At 43.4% G+C, this 20,037-nt stretch overlaps 1 protein-coding gene across 1 annotated transcript in view; it reads left to right on the top strand.

The window, feature by feature from the left end:
• The window catches only part of ZNF831 (zinc finger protein 831), a 174,589-nt gene that overhangs the window by 78,150 nt on the left and 76,402 nt on the right, over nucleotides 1–20,037 (top strand). The gene's annotated exons all lie outside the window — the stretch shown is intronic.

A 20,037-nucleotide genomic window follows, 5' to 3' on the forward strand; every position in this document is an offset into this window, starting at 1 on the left:
CCCTCTACCACTCAAAAAAATTCCAAGGGAAAAAATAATTTATTTAACGAATTCATAAATTTTATGTCTAGAAAAGAAATAAAAAATGTAACCCCTTTATCCATCGTTTGCACTTAAATTCCGAATCAATTGATTCGGATAAATCAATAAACATTCCAAATCCTAAAATTCATGTCATATCTGACCCAGTTTATGTTGGGTCAGATGGCTCAACCGTTAAGCAATTACCTCAAATTACAAATGGAATATTAGATTCTTGCTTAAAAGAAGCCATGATCTGTCACATTTCTCCCCTGGGTTACCACCTTCCCCCATCCATTAAGGAAAAAATATTGATTTGGGAATTTATTGATGTATATCATTTGCTTCCATCAGCTAAAGAGAAAAAAAAGAAAAAAAAAGAAAGTAAAAAAACGATGAGGATACAAAAAAATAAAAAACATCTATTTTGGATTGGATTGGATTCAGGCATTTGCTATATATTCAGCGGTTATGGGTGAAAAACACCCCGAACTATGTAGCAGTCTTTTTTACCATATGGATTCAATTCTTGAGGCTTATCGCAATTTTGGCGGTAAAGCATGGAATTCATATGATGAAATGTTCAGACAAAAACCCGCACATTCAGTGGGTTACCAAAGACGTGGGTCTATGGCTCAATTTAATGCTACCACAAAGAACCTCTAATTTTCGTCAATTTTCTAACACACAACTTTCAAAAAGAGGCATCTCTTTCACCTTTAATGAGAACTAGGGATGAGCGAACTCGAACTGTATAGTTCGGGTTCGTACCGAATTTTGGGGTGTCCGTGACACGGACCCGAACCCGGACATTTTCGTAAAAGTCCGGGTTCGGGTTCGGTGTTCGTCGCTTTCTTGGCGCTTTTGTGACGCTTTCTTGGCGCTTTTTGAAAGGCTGCAAAGCAGCCAATCAACAAGCGTCATACTACTTGCCCCAAGAGGCCATCACAGCCATGCCTACTATTGGCATGGCTGTGATTGGCCAGAGCACCATGTGACCCAGCCTCTATTTAAGCTGGAGTCACATAGCGCCGCCCGTCACTCTGCTCTGATTAGCGTAGGGAGAGGTTGCGGCTGCGACAGTAGGGCGAGATTAGGCAGATTAACTCCTCCAAAGGACTTGATTAACTGATCGATCTGCAGCTGTGGATCATTGAGCTGCTGATCCTCAATTGCTCACTGTTTTTAGGCTGCCCAGACCGTTTGTCAGTCACATTTTTCTGGGGTGATCGGCGGCCATTTTGTGTCTTGTGGTGCGCCAGCACAAGCTGCGACCAAGTGCATTTAACCCTCAATGGTGTGGTTGTTTTTTGGCTAAAGCCTACATCAGGGTGAAGCTGTCACACCAAGTGCATTTAACCAGCAATAGTCTGTTCATTTTTTGGCCATATACAAAATCAGGGGCAAGCTGCGCCTGTCACCAAGTGCATTTAACCCTCAATGGTGTGGTTGTTTTTTGGCTAAAGCCTACATCAGGGTGAAGCTGTCACACCAAGTGCATTTAACCAGCAATAGTCTGTTCATTTTTTGGCCATATACAAAATCAGGGGCAAGCTGCGCCTGTCACCAAGTGCATTTAACCCTCAATGGTGTGGTTGTTTTTTGGCTAAAGCCTACATCAGGGTGAAGCTGTCACACCAAGTGCATTTAACCAGCAATAGTCTGTTCATTTTTTGGCCATATACAAAATCAGGGGCAAGCTGCGCCTGTCACCAAGTGCATTTAACCCTCAATGGTGTGGTTGTTTTTTGGCTAAAGCCTACATCAGGGTGAAGCTGTCACACCAAGTGCATTTAACCAGCAATAGTCTGTTCATTTTTTGGCCATATACAAAATCAGGGGCAAGCTGCGCCTGTCACCAAGTGCATTTAACCCTCAATGGTGTGGTTGTTTTCTGGCTAAAGCCTACATCAGGGTGAAGCTGTCACACCAAGTGCATTTAACCAGCAATAGTCTGTTTATTTTTTGTCCATATACTACATCAGGGGCAAGCTGCGCCCGTCACCAAGTGCATTTAACCCTCAGTAGTGTGGTTGGTCAAGCTGTGACACCAAGTGCATTTAACCAGCAATAGTCTGTTCATTTTTTGGCCATATACTACATCAGGGGCAAGCTGCGCCCGTCACCAAGTGCATTTAACCAGCAATAGTGTGGTTATTTTTTGGCCATATCCCAGTCTAATTCTGTCACTAAATCCATACCGGTCACCCAGCGCCTAAATACTAGGCCTCAAATTTATATCCTGCTAAATCTCTCGTTACCGCTGTCCTGTTGTAGCTGGGAAAGTTATTTAGTGTCCGTCAAAGCACATTTTTTGTTCTGGGTTGAAGTACAATTCCCAATTTAGCAATTTCATAATTTAGTGGTTTCTGCTATATCAGAGCTATTTGAAATCTATCCCTAAAAGGGTATATAATATTCAAGGTGCACATTGGGTCATTCAGAATAACTTCACACACACCCGCTACTGTGTATTTTCAAGTCTAATTCTGTCACTAAACCCATACCTGTCACCCAGCGCCTAAATACTAGGCCTCAAATTTATATCCTGCTAAATCTCTCGTTACCGCTGTCCTGTTGTAGCTGGGAAAGTTATTTAGTGTCCGTCAAAGCACATTTTTTGTTCTGGGTTGAAATACAATTCCCAATTTAGCAATTTCATAATTTAGTGGTTTCTGCTATATCAGAGCTATTTGAAATCTATCCCTAAAAGGGTAGATCATATTGAAGGTGCACATAGGGTCATTCAGAATAACTTCACACACACCCGCTACTGTGTATTTCCAAGTCTAATTCTGTCACTAAACCCATACCTGTCACCCAGCGCCTAAATACTAGGCCTCAAATTTATATCCCGCTAAATCTCTCGTTACCGCTGTCCTGTTGTAGCTGGGAAAGTTATTTAGTGTCCGTCAAAGCACATTTTTTGTTCTGGGTTGAAGTACAATTCCCAATTTAGCAATTTCATAATTTAGTGGTTTCTGCTATATCAGAGCTATTTGAAATCTATCCCTAAAAGGGTATATAATATTCAAGGTGCACATTGGGTCATTCAGAATAACTTCACACACACCCGCTACTGTGTATTTCCAAGTCTAATTCTGTCACTAAACCCATACCTGTCACCCAGCGCCTAAATACTAGGCCTCAAATTTATATCCTGCTAAATCTCTCGTTACCGCTGTACTGTTGTTGCTTGGAAAGATATTTAGTGTCCGTCAAAGCACATTTTTTGTTCTGGGTTGAAGTACAATTCCCAATTTAGCAATTTCATAATTTAGTGGTTTCTGCTATATCAGAGCTATTTGAAATCTATCCCTAAAAGGGTATATAATATTCAAGGTGCACATTGGGTCATTCAGAATAACTTCACACACACCCGCTACTGTGTATTTTCAAGTCTAATTCTGTCACTAAACCCATACCTGTCACCCAGCGCCTAAATACTAGGCCTCAAATTTATATCCTGCTAAATCTCTCGTTACCGCTGTCCTGTTGTAGCTGGGAAAGTTATTTAGTGTCCGTCAAAGCACATTTTTTCTTCTGGGTTGAAATACAATTCCCAATTTAGCAATTTCATAATTTAGTGGTTTCTGCTATATCAGAGCTATTTGAAATCTATCCCTAAAAGGGTAGATCATATTGAAGGTGCACATAGGGTCATTCAGAATAACTTCACACACACCCGCTACTGTGTATTTCCAAGTCTAATTCTGTCACTAAACCCATACCTGTCACCCAGCGCCTAAATACTAGGCCTCAAATTTATATCCCGCTAAATCTCTCGTTACCGCTGTCCTGTTGTAGCTGGGAAAGTTATTTAGTGTCCGTCAAAGCACATTTTTTGTTCTGGGTTGAAGTACAATTCCCAATTTAGCAATTTCATAATTTAGTGGTTTCTGCTATATCAGAGCTATTTGAAATCTATCCCTAAAAGGGTATATAATATTCAAGGTGCACATTGGGTCATTCAGAATAACTTCACACACACCCGCTACTGTGTATTTCCAAGTCTAATTCTGTCACTAAACCCATACCTGTCACCCAGCGCCTAAATACTAGGCCTCAAATTTATATCCTGCTAAATCTCTCGTTACCGCTGTACTGTTGTTGCTTGGAAAGATATTTAGTGTCCGTCAAAGCACATTTTTTGTTCTGGGTTGAAGTACAATTCCCAATTTAGCAATTTCATAATTTAGTGGTTTCTGCTATATCAGAGCTATTTGAAATCTATCCCTAAAAGGGTATATAATATTCAAGGTGCACATTGGGTCATTCAGAATAACTTCACACACACCCGCTACTGTGTATTTCCAAGTCTAATTCTGTCACTAAACCCATACCTGTCACCCAGCGCCTAAATACTAGGCCTCAAATTTATATCCCGCTAAATCTCTCGTTACCGCTGTCCTGTTGTAGCTGGGAAAGTTATTTAGTGTCCGTCAAAGCACATTTTTTGTTCTGGGTTGAAGTACAATTCCCAATTTAGCAATTTCATAATTTAGTGGTTTCTGCTATATCAGAGCTATTTGAAATCTATCCCTAAAAGGGTATATAATATTCAAGGTGCACATTGGGTCATTCAGAATAACTTCACACACACCCGCTACTGTGTATTTCCAAGTCTAATTCTGTCACTAAACCCATACCTGTCACCCAGCGCCTAAATACTAGGCCTCAAATTTATATCCTGCTAAATCTCTCGTTACCGCTGTACTGTTGTTGCTTGGAAAGATATTTAGTGTCCGTCAAAGCACATTTTTTGTTCTGGGTTGAAGTACAATTCCCAATTTAGCAATTTCATAATTTAGTGGTTTCTGCTATATCAGAGCTATTTGAAATCTATCCCTAAAAGGGTATATAATATTCAAGGTGCACATTGGGTCATTCAGAATAACTTCACACACACCCGCTACTGTGTATTTTCAAGTCTAATTCTGTCACTAAACCCATACCTGTCACCCAGCGCCTAAATACTAGGCCTCAAATTTATATCCTGCTAAATCTCTCGTTACCGCTGTACTGTTGTTGCTGGGCAAGATATTTAGTGTCCGTCAAAGCACATTTTTTGTTCTGGGTTGAAATACAATTCCCAATTTAGCAATTTCATAATTTAGTGGTTTCTGCTATATCAGAGCTATTTGAAATCTATCCCTAAAAGGGTATATAATATTCAAGGTGCACATTGGGTCATTCAGAATAACTTCACACACACCCGCTACTGTGTATTTCCAAGTCTAATTCTGTCACTAAACCCATACCTGTCACCCAGCGCCTAAATACTAGGCCTCAAATTTATATCCTGCTAAATCTCTCGTTACCGCTGTACTGTTGTTGCTTGGAAAGATATTTAGTGTCCGTCAAAGCACATTTTTTGTTCTGGGTTGAAGTACAATTCCCAATTTAGCAATTTCATAATTTAGTGGTTTCTGCTATATCAGAGCTATTTGAAATCTATCCCTAAAAGGGTATATAATATTCAAGGTGCACATTGGGTCATTCAGAATAACTTCACACACACCCGCTACTGTGTATTTTCAAGTCTAATTCTGTCACTAAACCCATACCTGTCACCCAGCGCCTAAATACTAGGCCTCAAATTTATATCCTGCTAAATCTCTCGTTACCGCTGTACTGTTGTTGCTGGGCAAGATATTTAGTGTCCGTCAAAGCACATTTTTTGTTCTGGGTTGAAATACAATTCCCAATTTAGCAATTTCATAATTTAGTGGTTTCTGCTATATCAGAGCTATTTGAAATCTATCCCTAAAAGGGTATATAATATTCAAGGTGCACATTGGGTCATTCAGAATAACTTCACACACACCCGCTACTGTGTATTTCCAAGTCTAATTCTGTCACTAAACCCATACCTGTCACCCAGCGCCTAAATACTAGGCCTCAAATTTATATCCTGCTAAATCTCTCGTTACCGCTGTACTGTTGTTGCTGGGCAAGATATTTAGTGTCCGTCAAAGCACATTTTTTGTTCTGGGTTGAAATACAATTCCCAATTTAGCAATTTCATAATTTAGTGGTTCCTGCTATATCAGAGCTATTTGAAATCTATCCCAAAAAGGGTATATAATATTCAAGGTGCACATAGGGTCATTCAGAATAACTTCACACACACGCTTCTGTGCATTTCCAAGTCTAATTCTGTCACTAAATCCATACCGGTCACCCAGCGCCTAAATACTAGGCCTCAAATTTATATCCCGCTGAATTTGAATACAATACATTGGGCCAAATAATATATTTGTTGTTGTGGTGAACCATAACAATGAGAAAAACATCTAGTAAGGGACGCGGACGTGGACATGGTCGTGGTGGTGTTAGTGGACCCTCTGGTGCTGGGAGAGGACGTGGCCGTTCTGCCACATCCACACGTCCTAGTGTACCAACTACCTCAGGTCCCAGTAGCCGCCAGAATTTACAGCGATATATGGTGGGGCCCAATGCCGTTCTAAGGATGGTAAGGCCTGAGCAGGTACAGGCATTAGTCAATTGGGTGGCCGACAGTGGATCCAGCACGTTCACATTATCTCCCACCCAGTCTTCTGCAGAAAGCGCACAGATGGCGCCTGAAAACCAACCCCATCAGTCTGTCACATCACCCCCATGCATACCAGGGAAACTGTCTCAGCCTCAAGTTATGCAGCAGTCTCTTATGCTGTTTGAAGACTCCGCTGGCAGGGTTTCCCAAGGGCATCCACCTAGCCCTTCCCCAGCGGTGAAAGACATAGAATGCACTGACGCACAACCACTTATGTTTCCTGATGATGAGGACATGGGAATACCACCTCAGCATGTCTCTGATGATGACGAAACACAGGTGCCAACTGCTGCGTCTTTCTGCAGTGTGCAGACTGAACAGGAGGTCAGGGATCAAGACTGGGTGGAAGACGATGCAGGGGACGATGAGGTCCTAGACCCCACATGGAATGAAGGTCGTGCCACTGACTTTCACAGTTCGGAGGAAGAGGCAGTGGTGAGACCGAGCCAACAGCGTAGCAAAAGAGGGAGCAGTGGGCAAAAGCAGAACACCCGCCGCCAAGAGACTCCGCCTGCTACTGACCGCCGCCATCTGGGACCGAGCACCCCAAAGGCAGCTTCAAGGAGTTCCCTGGCATGGCACTTCTTCAAACAATGTGCTGACGACAAGACCCGAGTGGTTTGCACGCTGTGCCATCAGAGCCTGAAGCGAGGCATTAACGTTCTGAACCTGAGCACAACCTGCATGACCAGGCACCTGCATGCAAAGCATGAACTGCAGTGGAGTAAACACCTTAAAACCAAGGAAGTCACTCAGGCTCCCCCTGCTACCTCTTCTGCTGCTGCCGCCTCGGCCTATTCTGCTGCTGCCGCCTCGGCCTCTTCCTCCGCCTCTGGAGGAACGTTGGCACCTGCCGCCCAGCAAACAGGGGATGTACCACCAACACCACCACCACCACCTCCGTCACCAAGCGTCTCAACCATGTCACACGCCAGCGTTCAGCTCTCCATCTCACAAACATTTGATAGAAAGCGTAAATTCCCACCTAGCCACCCTCGATCCCTGGCCCTGAATGCCAGCATTTCTAAACTACTGGCCTATGAAATGCTGTCATTTAGGCTGGTGGACACAGACAGCTTCAAACAGCTCATGTCGCTTGCTGTCCCACAGTATGTTGTTCCCAGCCGGCACTACTTCTCCAAGAGAGCCGTGCCTTCCCTGCACAACCAAGTATCCGATAAAATCAAGTGTGCACTGCGCAACGCCATCTGTAGCAAGGTCCACCTAACCACAGATACGTGGACCAGTAAGCACGGCCAGGGACGCTATATCTCCCTAACTGCACACTGGGTAAATGTAGTGGCAGCTGGGCCCCAGGCGGAGAGCTGTTTGGCGCACGTCCTTCCGCCGCCAAGGATCGCAGGGCAACATTCTTTGCCTCCTGTTGCCACCTCCTCCTTCTCGGCTTCCTCCTCCTCTTCTTCCACCTGCTCATCCAGTCAGCCACACACCTTCACCACCAACTTCAGCACAGCCCGGGGTAAACGTCAGCAGGCCATTCTGAAACTCATATGTTTGGGGGACAGGCCCCACACCGCACAGGAGTTGTGGCGGGGTATTGAACAACAGACCGACGAGTGGTTGCTGCCGGTGAGCCTCAAGCCCGGCCTGGTGGTGTGTGATAATGGGCGAAATCTCGTTGCAGCTCTGGGACTAGCCAATTTGACGCACATCCCTTGCTTGGCGCATGTGCTGAATTTGGTGGTGCAGAAGTTCATTCACAACTACCCCGACATGTCAGAGCTGCTGCATAAAGTGCGGGCCGTCTGTTCGCGCTTCCGGCGTTCACATCCTGCCGCTGCTCGCCTGTCTGCGCTACAGCGTAACTTCGGCCTTCCCGCTCACCGCCTCATATGCGACGTGCCCACCAGGTGGAACTCCACCTTGCACATGCTGGACAGACTGTGCGAGCAGCAGCAGGCCATAGTGGAGTTTCAGCTGCAGCACGCACGGGTCAGTCGCACTACAGAACAGCACCACTTCACCACCAATGACTGGGCCTCCATGCGAGACCTGTGTGCCCTGTTGCGCTGTTTCGAGTACTCCACCAACATGGCCAGTGGCGATGACACCGTTATCAGCGTTACAATACCACTTCTATGTCTCCTTGAGAAAACACTTAGGGCGATGATGGAAGAGGAGGTGGCCCAGGAGGAGGAGGAGGAGGAGGAGGAAGAGGGGTCATTTTTAGCACTTTCAGGCCAGTCTCTTCGAAGTGACTCAGAGGGAGGTTTTTGGCAACAGCAGAGGCCAGGTACAAATGTGGCCAGCCAGGGCCCACTACTGGAGGACGAGGAGGACGAGGATGAGGAGGAGGTGGAGGAGGATGAGGATGAAGCATGGTCACAGCGGGGTGGCACCCAACGCAGCTCGGGTCCATCACTGGTGCGTGGCTGGGGGGAAAGGCAGGACGATGACGATACGCCTCCCACAGAGGACAGCTTGTCCTTACCCCTGGGCAGCCTGGCACACATGAGCGACTACATGCTGCAGTGCCTGCGCAACGACAGCAGAGTTGCCCACATTTTAACCTGTGCGGACTACTGGGTTGCCACCCTGCTGGATCCACGCTACAAAGACAATGTGCCCACCTTACTTCCTGCACTGGAGCGTGATAGGAAGATGCGCGAGTACAAGCGCACGTTGGTAGACGCGCTACTGAGAGCATTCCCAAATGTCACAGGGGAACAAGTGGAAGCCCAAGGCCAAGGCAGAGGAGGAGCAAGAGGTCGCCAAGGCAGCTGTGTCACGGCCAGCTCCTCTGAGGGCAGGGTTAGCATGGCAGAGATGTGGAAAACTTTTGTCAACACGCCACAGCTAACTGCACCACCACCTGATACGCAACGTGTTAGCAGGAGGCAACATTTCACTAACATGGTGGAACAGTACGTGTGCACACCCCTCCACGTACTGACTGATGGTTCGGCCCCATTCAACTTCTGGGTCTCTAAATTGTCCACGTGGCCAGAGCTAGCCTTTTATGCCTTGGAGGTGCTGGCCTGCCCGGCAGCCAGCGTTTTGTCTGAACGTGTATTCAGCACGGCAGGGGGCGTCATTACAGACAAACGCAGCCGCCTGTCTACAGCCAATGTGGACAAGCTGACGTTCATAAAAATGAACCAGGCATGGATCCCACAGGACCTGTCCGTCCCTTGTCCAGATTAGACATTAACTACCTCCCCATAACCATATATTATTGGACTCCAGGGCACTTCCTCATTCAATCCTATTTTTATTTTCATTTTACCATTATATTGCAAGGCTACCCAAAGTTGAATGAACCTCTCCTCTGCCTGTGTGCTAGGCCTAAATATATGCCAATGGATTGTTGCAGTGGTGGCTGACGTGAAGCCTCATTCTCTGCTATGACATGCAGACTGATTCTCTGGTGACATGAAGCCAGATTGTCTGTTACGGGACCTCTCTCCTCTGCCTGGGTGCTGGGCCTGAATTTATGACAATGGACTGTTGCAGTGGTGGCTGACGTGAAGCCTGATTCTCTGCTATGACATGCAGACTGATTCTCTGCTGACATGAAGCCAGATCCTCTGTTGCGGGACCTCTCTCCTCTGCCTGGGTGCTGGGCCTAAATTTATGAAAATGGACTGTTGCAGTGGTGGGTGACGTGAAGCCTCATTCTCTGCTATGACATGCAGACTGATTCTCTGCTGACATGAAGCCAGATCGTCTGTTACGGGACCTCTCTCCTCTGCCTGGGTGCTGGGCCTAAATTTATGAAAATGGACTCTTACAGTGGTGGGTGACGTGAAGCCTGATTCTCTGCTATGACATGAAGACTGATTCTCTGCTGACATGAAGCCAGATCCTCTGTTACGGGACCTCTCTCCTCTGCCTGGGTGCTGGGCCTAAATATCTGACAATGGACTGTTGCATTGGTGGCTGACGTGAAGCCTGATTCTCTGCTATGATATGAAGACTGATTCTCTGCTGACATGAAGCCAGATTGTCTGTTACGGGACCTCTCTCCTCTGCCTGTGTGCTAGGCCTAAATATATGCCAATGGATTGTTGCAGTGGTGGCTGACGTGAAGCCTGATTCTCTGCTATGACATGCAGACTGATTCTCTGGTGACATGAAGCCAGATCCTCTGTTACGGGACCTCTCTCCTCTGCCTGGGTGCTGGGCCTAAATTTATGAAAATGGACTGTTGCAGTGGTGGGTGACGTGAAGCCTGATTCTCTGCTATGACATGCAGACTGATTCTCTGGTGACATGAAGCCAGATCCTCTGTTACGGGACCTCTCTCCTCTGCCTGGGTGCTGGGCCTAAATTTATGAAAATGGACTGTTGCAGTGGTGGGTGACGTGAAGCCTCATTCTCTGCTATGACATGCAGACTGATTCTCTGCTGACATGAAGCCAGATTGTCTGTTACGGGACCTCTCTCCTCTGCCTGGGTGCTGGGCCTGAATTTATGACAATGGACTGTTGCAGTGGTGGCTGACGTGAAGCCTGATTCTCTGCTATGATATGAAGACTGATTCTCTGCTGACATGAAGCCAGATTGTCTGTTACGGGACCTCTCTCCTCTGCCTGGGTGCCGGGGCCTAAATATCTGAGAATGGACTGTTCCAGTGGTGGGTAACGGGAAGCCAGATTCTCTGCTATGATATGAAGACTGATTCTCTGCTGACATGAAGCCAGATTGTCTGTTACGGGACCTCTCTCCTCTGCCTGGGTGCTGGGCCTAAATTTATGAAAATGGACTCTTACAGTGGTGGGTGACGTGAAGCCTGATTCTCTGCTATGACATGAAGACTGATTCTCTGCTGACATGAAGCCAGATTGTCTGTTACGGGACCTCTCTCCTCTGCCTGGGTGCCGGGGCCTAAATATCTGAGAATGGACTGTTCCAGTGGTGGGTGACGGGAAGCCAGATTCTCTGCTATGGAACCTCTCTCCAATTGATTTTGGTTAATTTTTATTTATTTAATTTTTATTTTAATTAATTTCCCTATCCACATTTGTTTGCAGGGGATTTACCTACATGTTGCTGCCTTTTGCAGCCCTCTAGCCCTTTCCTGGGCTGTTTTACAGCCGTTTTAGTGCCGAAAAGTTCGGGTCCCCATTGACTTCAATGGGGTTCGGGTTCGGGACGAAGTTCGGATCGGGTTCGGATCCCGAACCCGAACATTTCCGGGATGTTCGGCCGAACTTCTCGAACCCGAACATCCAGGTGTTCGCTCAACTCTAATGAGAACCAATGCAGATAGGCAATCAATTGCAAATATCAACACAAATGCACCTTCTGCAATGGTTCCCACCCAGTATTTAAATGTTACAAAAAAATGAGGATTATGGGAAATGCCAATACTAAAGATACGGAAAAAATCACGACCCCCAGTGAGTTTAACAAAATTAACCCCATGGCTAAGATGCTATCCAGACAAACGGATAGCTGAACTCCTATACACTGGATTCTCAAAAGTTTTATTTTGTGCCAAAGGATTAGGTTGCCAATGGGTAAATAATTTAAAATAAGTTAATTTAAACCCAAACATTATAAAAGAATAAATATATAAAGAAATCGAACTATCTGCCCCTCCCTTCATTAACTTTCTTCTATATCCAATTGGTATTGTACCAAAGAAAGAAAATAATTCCTTCCTCTTCATCCATTAATCTTTCTTATCCTAAAAAAAAAATGATGAGATTGACAAAAACACCACTTCGGTGTCTTATGCCGCATTTGACTCTGCACTGAAAATATTAAATGAAATGGGCAATAATGCTCTCCTGGCAAAAACAGACATAAAGTCTGCTTTTAGATTATTACCTATTCATCCAAATGTCTTCAACTCATTGGGATTCCAATTCCAAGGAGCCTTTTTCTCCAGGCCTTACCCATGAGCTTCACTATTTTGAAGCGTTTTCTACATTTTCACAGTGGGTATTAGAACAACCTCCGCATACAGGAAGAGTAATTCATTATCTAGATTACTTTCTATTCATTGGAAAGAGAAATACTGATGATTGTCTTTTATTATTAAAAATTATTTATATCCTTATGGGAACCTGTCACCAGTTTTATGGTGTCCTAACTAAGGGCAACATAAATAAGTGACTGATTCTCTTAGCAAAATGCTGGATCACTTTCTTTAATTGACCCAGTCAATCTGGAAACATCTTGTATTGAAAAGCTCCAGCTGATAATGATGAGTCATGAATATTTATGAGCTCCTGACTCTCCCCGCCTGCCGGCTGCAGATTGACAGTTTTTTTTCCATATGAATCAGCAGCAGGTGGGCAGGGGAGTGGCTATAGCTCTGAATTAAATATACGCTGGACTCAATGACATCACGCTGGACTCATATCAAGTAACATGACAGGTAACCATCTATCACACCAGTAAGTGAATACATCTAAGGCACTTTTTAGTAGTTAATGATTGTATATAATTAGTTAGATTATAATCAAATATCCACATGACAGGTTCCCTTTAGAAAAGGAATTTAATATTCCACTTGTAGAAGAAAAGACTGTTTTCCCTACAACTAGCCTAACATTGATATAGACACAATTAATATGCAGTTTTCTATTCCCCAAAAAAAGATCAAAAAAATTGTAATTGCTATTTCCAACCTTCTAAAGAAAAGAAAGACAACGCTTCAATCTTCAATCTTTGCTGGGCTCACTAGATTTTATTTCCAGAGTGATACCGATGGGTAGGGTGTTTTCAAAGTGCCTATACAGAGCAATTCAAGGAAAAACATCCCCATTTTTTCACATACGACTAAACAAACAATGGCCTTACAAAATGTTTTGTTTTTATTGAATTATTCCCTCTTCTGGTTTCGCTGAATATCTGGAAAACTCCTTTCAAAAGCAAAAGAATACTCCTCTCAGCTGACAACAAAGGGGTTGTATTCGCATTAAATTATTTATCTTCAAAATCCAAACCGGTTATTACATTACTTACAGAGGTGGTGTTATTTTGCCTGTTTAACAACATTTGGATCAAAGCCAAATATGTGCAAGGTAAAAGTAATTTAATAGCCGATTCTTTATCTCGCCAGAACATGGAATACTTCAGAAAATTAGTTCCAGACGCTACTGCACAGAACTTGCCATGTCCACCTCATCTTTGGAACAAAATTTAAAAATTTTGGAAGATCGCTTAAGAAGTTCATTAGCCACTAACACCTGGACAGCTTACTGGAAGAAACGGCTTGGAAGAAATGGACAGAATTTTGTGATCTCCATAACTTAGATAGGTTTATTTACAACATGTATTAACACGCTGAACATGTTCCAATTTATAATAGAGTCTATGGAAAAAATTCTTCCATCAACTCTATTTATAAATTATTAGCCAGAATTTCTTTCTTTCGCAAAATAAACAAATATGAATCTATTCGTTCGGCCTTCTTAATAAACCAAGTGCTGAAAGGTCTAAAAAGGACATCTATAAGCAAAGAAAGAACAAGACCAATATCAGTACATAATTCATTAAAAATTTACAACTGTTTACTATTAACTTGTTCTTCCAATTTCAAAGCTCATCTTTTCAGAACGGTGTTCTTAAAAGCTGCTCTCCGCATTAGTGAGTTAGCTGCTGAAAATAAGAGAGAAACATCACCTATTCTAATTTCTGACATACAATTACATACATCTCAGTTAAAAATTTACATTAAAAGATCAAAAACAGACCAATATAACAAAGGTCACTGGATAGATCTAAATTCTTGGATGGATTACTCTCAGACCTAAAATACATTGTGTGTTATTTATGCATTTAGATCATACCCCGGTTACAAAATTCCAATTCAACTATATTCTTAAAAAATGTTTTAGCCATTTAGGATATGATAACTTGAAGTTGAATAGGAGCAGCTACTTTAGCGGCCCAACTCAACCTTGATTCAAAGGTCATTGGTGGATGGAAATCGAATAGATTCAAATTTTATGTAAGACCTCATTTAATTTTAGCTTAGTAATTTTTATTTTATAGGAATAAACTGCACAATATGGATCGTGGGAAACGCCATTGTGGTCGGAACAAAAAAACGTGCAGCGGAACGTAACTATACAACCACGTTAGGTTTGAATAACAAGATTACCATTCACTGGAATGGAAAATGGGACTTCAGAATGAAAGATTTACTGTATGAATGTAAAAATATGTCCAATAACTTACCTCACCCTGACTTAGTTATACATATAGGCAAAAATTACATGGGCCGTATTAAGTCAATAGATTTGATTTCTGAATTTAGATCAATTTGAAGTAATCTGAGTTTAGCTTCCCCCAAAACATTAATTACCTTTTCGGAGATGATTCCCAAGATGATCTGGCCACATAAGGATCTGTGATTTATGGAAAAAATTAGAAAAAAGTAAATAAACAATTCCAAAAAATATGAATGTAGAGTGAATACATACAGACATACAGAAATGGAAGGCTTTGTAAAAGGGCTTTACTCAGACAATTTGATGAATCTGTCTGACATTGGCAACGACATTGTGAATGTAGGATTTCAAAACATCATAGAAACAGGCCTGCGATGTTTGGGGGATGTCATGTAGTTTACATGGCCTATACGGTAAGTTGCTCAAAATTTTGCGTGGACAAGTTGGATTTAAGTTACAGTAAGTTATGATTAATTTGTTAATTGGTTAATTTTAGTAAATAACGAACATCACGGCTTATAATATGCCATTAAATAAAGAAAAGAAAAGTATTAATTCACAATATCGTGTATGGTGTCATTAATTGGTAAACTCTGGAACATATGACACTATGAAAGAGCCCTAACTCGTTGAGTAATACAATGAAGGGAACGCATGGTGTCATGGTTCCGTTTATTGTATTGGTTATGTAGTCAATAAAGTTGTGTTACCTGATGATAGGTGTCATCCACGGAGCCCAACGGAAGATTTGGAGCTGTTATCCTCATCTTCACTATCATTGGATGGCAGCCTAACGGTCAAGGCGGGGGAGACCTATAACAGAAAAAAACAAACTGTTAATGCGCTCACACAGGGCAGATAATCATCTCCCCCCTGCCCTACATTTAAGATGTTTCGATGTTCATTATGGGGTAAGTCGCTCAAAAGGTTTGAGTGGACAAGTTGGATTTAAGTTACACTAAGTTATGATTAATTTGTTAATTGGTTAATTTTAGTAAATAACGAACATTGCGGCTTATAATATGCCATTAAATAAATAAAAGAAAATTATTAATTCACAATATCGTGTATGGAGTCGCTAATTGGTAAACTCTGGAACATATGACACCATGTTGTCCTCAAACAGGATTGGAAGGCACCTGTGTACCGCTTGTTTTATGAGAGGAAACTGTCGACTGTAGGTAAGTACTAATGTCGGTTTATTCTTATTCACAGTTCCACTTTTCGAATCATACCTATGGGATTTGAAGAGGAGATCATTTCTATTTTTATTTTTGGCTAATATTTTTAGCTCGTCTGAGCATCCAATCAGCATAGCACCTGTTTTTTAATCTAGCCCATATAAGATTACTCTCCTCTTCAAACCCCAAATCTGTACTACAGTTTCTTCTCGCTCTAATAAATTCCCCTACTGGAATGGCTTTTGTAGTATGACCTGGATGATGACTACTGCCCTGAAGGATAGTATTTCCAGATATCTCTTTGCTATAAGTCTTCATATAAATAATTGCATCTGGAATACCTATTAATTTCAGATCCAAAAAGCACATATTATGCATATCCATATTATGTGTGAAACGCATATTGTACGCATTCATTTTGGCGAATTCAACAAAGTCTGGTATGGCAGACACATCACCACTCCACATGATGAGCAAATCGTCGATGTATCTGCCATAGCAGACCAAAACTAGGATACGTGAACATTTAAATTACATAGCCAATCCCAGAGCTATAGGAATATCAAGCGCAGCAAACCATTTTATTTATAGACATAACCGAAATGTGGATAGCTTTCGAGCATACGTGATTGAGAAAGTGTCACTTCCCCCTAGGGGTGGAAATTTAAAGAAAAATATATTGTCACAGGAAGCTTATTGGATATTCAGATTGGGTACCCGCTTTTCTTTGGGACTCAATCTGAAAAGAGAATTGATGTATCTATACCAATAGCTCTTTATTAGAGTTGAGCAGACACCTGAATGTTCGGGCTCGACGGGTTTGGCCGAACTTGAGAAAAAAGTTTGAGTTTGGGACTCAACTTGACCCTGACCGTGACCCCGAACCTGAACCCCATTGAAGTCAATGGGGACACGAACTTTTGACCACTAAAATGGCTGTAAAAATGTCATGGAAAGGGCTAGAGGGCTGAAAATGTTGTCAAAATGTGGTTAAGAGCATGGCAAGTGCTCTGCAAGCAAATGTGGATAGGGAAATGACTTAAAATAACCTAAAATACATAAAAAAATAAAATAATAATCTTGATCTAGGAGGACCAGGTCCATATGAAGTAGGAGGTTGAGGAGGCGGTGGATGTGGCGGTGTAGGTGGAAGTGGCGGTGGAGGAGGAGGAGGTAGCCTACATTTCTTTTTGGTTTTAAATGTATGTGCATTTTTTTAAATTAGGGTGCACCCCAAAACATTGGGAAATATAACCTGTGATAACCCCCTCTAGTCATGCTAAACAGACGTTCAGACAATACACTGGCTGCAGGGCAGGCCAGCACCTCCAAGGGGTAAAGGACAAGCTCAGGCCATGTGCCCAATTTGGAGACCCAGAAGTTGCAGGGGCTGACCCCTGTCAGTCAGTTCATGTAGGTGTGTGCACACTTACACACTTACTGCCCCACCATGTCGCACGTCCCCGTGATATTCACGATCCAATTTGATATCTGCGCTATCAACTTTCAATGTGCTTTTATGCGCCTACCATGGTGATCACAGGTGGCGGGGAATCAGGGTTCCAGGCCAGAGAGGGAGCGTGAGAAAGAGAGACCACATCCAAGGGAGGATACATTTTTTCAAATTTAAAATTATAGAGTTGAAATATGGGAGAAAATATTAAAGCTTAAAAGTGTGAAAACTTTTCAAAGTTTAAGCATTGAATGAAAGGATGTGGCGTGCATTAATTACTGAATAATTTATTTAATTTTATTCCCTGTCACCTATACATATCAGGTGTTTATTCACGTCTAAAATTGTATAATGTCAACCCAAGAATGTAACAGAAAAATTATTGAAATTTATTAAGCTTGTCAACTAGGTAGAGGAGGGGTATATTACACCCAAAAATTTAACTGACATTTTTTTTGGTCTACTAGGTATAGGAGTGGTACATCACACCAAAATTGGTGGATTTCACCAGAATTTATAACTGACAATTATATATTTTTTGTTTAACCTGTCTACTAGGTATAGCGGTGGAACTATACCCCCAAAAATTTGTTAACTTCACCAGAAAATGTAACTGACAATTTATTTTTATTTTTTACCGGTCTACTAGGTATAGCAGTGGTCTATACACACCAAAATTGGTGAATTTCACCCTAAAATGCAAATGACAATTTTTTTTTTAACCGGCCTACTAGGTATAGCAGTGGTAATATACACCCACAAATTGGTGAATTTCACCTGAAAATGTAAATGACAATTTATTTTAATTTTTTTAACCGGCCTACTAGGTATAGCAGTGGTACTATACACCCAAAGATTGGTGAATTTCACCCGAAAATGTAAATGACAAAGTAGTGAAATTATATAAAATAAAATGCGTACATTTTTTCCATATGGAGGAGTTCCATATGGAGTAGGAGTTTGAGGAGGTTGTGGACGTAGCAGTGTGGGTGGAAGCGGCGGTCGAGTAGGACGAGGTAGCCAAAACAGGTTTTTGGTTTTGATTAAATTTTTTTAAATTAGGGTACACTCCAAAAGAGTGTGAAATATCCAAAATACAAACATGAGCAATTGCGCTGCAGTATAACAATGGCTGGTTAGTGTCTGTATACATGTCTGTTCTGGACAAGGTACGGACAAGTCCTGAGGGATCCATGCCTGGTTCATGCCTGCGCTTGTCTGTGATGGCGCCCTCTGCCATGCTAACCACACGTTTAGATAATACACTGGCTGCAGGGCAGGCCAGCACCCCCAAGGCGTAAAGGGCAAGCACAGGCCATGTGCCCAAGTTGGAGACCCAGAAGTTTAAGGGGCAGACCCGTCATTCAGTAAGTGTAGGCGTATGGACACATACTGCTCCACAATGTTGGTGAAATGCTGCCTCCTGCTAAGACGTTCCATATCAGCTGATGGTGCTGGTTGTTGTGGCGTGCTGACAAAGCTTTTCCACATTTCGGCCATGCTAACCCTGCCTTCTGAGGTGCTGGTGGTGCCCCAGCTACTTTGGCGACCTCTTCCTCGTCCTCTGCCTTCGCCTTGTGCTTCCACTGTGCCCCCGCTGTCAGGTGGGAATGCCACCAGCAGCGCGTCTACCAGCGTGCGCTTGTACTTGCGCATCTTACGATCACACTCCAGTGACAGAATTAAGGATGGTACGTTGTCCTTGTAACGGGGATCCAGTAGCGTGGCCACCCAGTAATCAGCACAAGTTAGAATGTGGGCAACTTGGCGGTCGTTGCAGAGACACTGCAGCATGTAATCGCTCATGTGTGCCAGGCTGCCCAGAAGCAACAGAAAGCTGTCCTCTGAGGGAGGTGTATCGTCTGTGTCTTCTGTATCCCCCCATCCACGCACCAGTGATGGCCATGAGCTTGTCTGGGTGCCACCCTGCTGTGAACATGGTTCTTCCTCCTCCATCTCTTCCTCCTCATCCTCCGCCTCGTCATCCTCTAGAGCTGTGCCCTGGCTGGACAATTGTGTACCTTGGGTTTGTGGGTGCAGGAACCAACCCTCGGAGCCACTTGGGAATGACTGGCCAGAAACCCTACGAAATGATCCCTCTTCCTCCTCCTAATCCACATCCTCTTCCATCATTGCCAGAAGTGTTTTTTCAAGGAGGCATAGAAGCGGGATAGTAACGCTGAGAACGGCGTTATCGGCACTGGCCATGTTGGTGGAGTACTCGAAACAAAGTATTGCATATGAGGCGGTGAGCGGGAAGGCCGAAGTTACGCTGCAGCGCTGACAGGCGAGCAGCAGCAGGGTGAGAGCGCCAAAAGCGCGCACAGACGGCCCACACTTTATGCAGCAGCTCTGACATATCGGGGTCATTTTTAAGGTATCTCTGCACCACCAAATTCAGCACATGCGCCAGGCACATGCGTCAAACCGGCTAGTCCCAGAGCTGCTACGAGATTTTACCCATTATTGCACACCACCAGGCCGGGCTTGAGGCTGACTGGCAAAAAAACACTCATCGGTCTGTTGTTCAGGGCCCGTCCACAGCTCCTGCGCAGTGTGGGGTTTGCCCCCCAAACAGATAAGTTTTAAAACTGCCTGCTGTCGTTTACCCCTGGCTGTGCTGAAGTTGGTGGTGGAGGTGTTACGCTGGTAACTTTTCAAATGGCTGTATTTCAA

The sequence above is a fragment of the Bufo gargarizans genome, chromosome 6 (genome assembly GCF_014858855.1).
Source record: "Bufo gargarizans isolate SCDJY-AF-19 chromosome 6, ASM1485885v1, whole genome shotgun sequence".
Taxonomy (NCBI): Eukaryota; Metazoa; Chordata; class Amphibia; order Anura; family Bufonidae; genus Bufo; species Bufo gargarizans.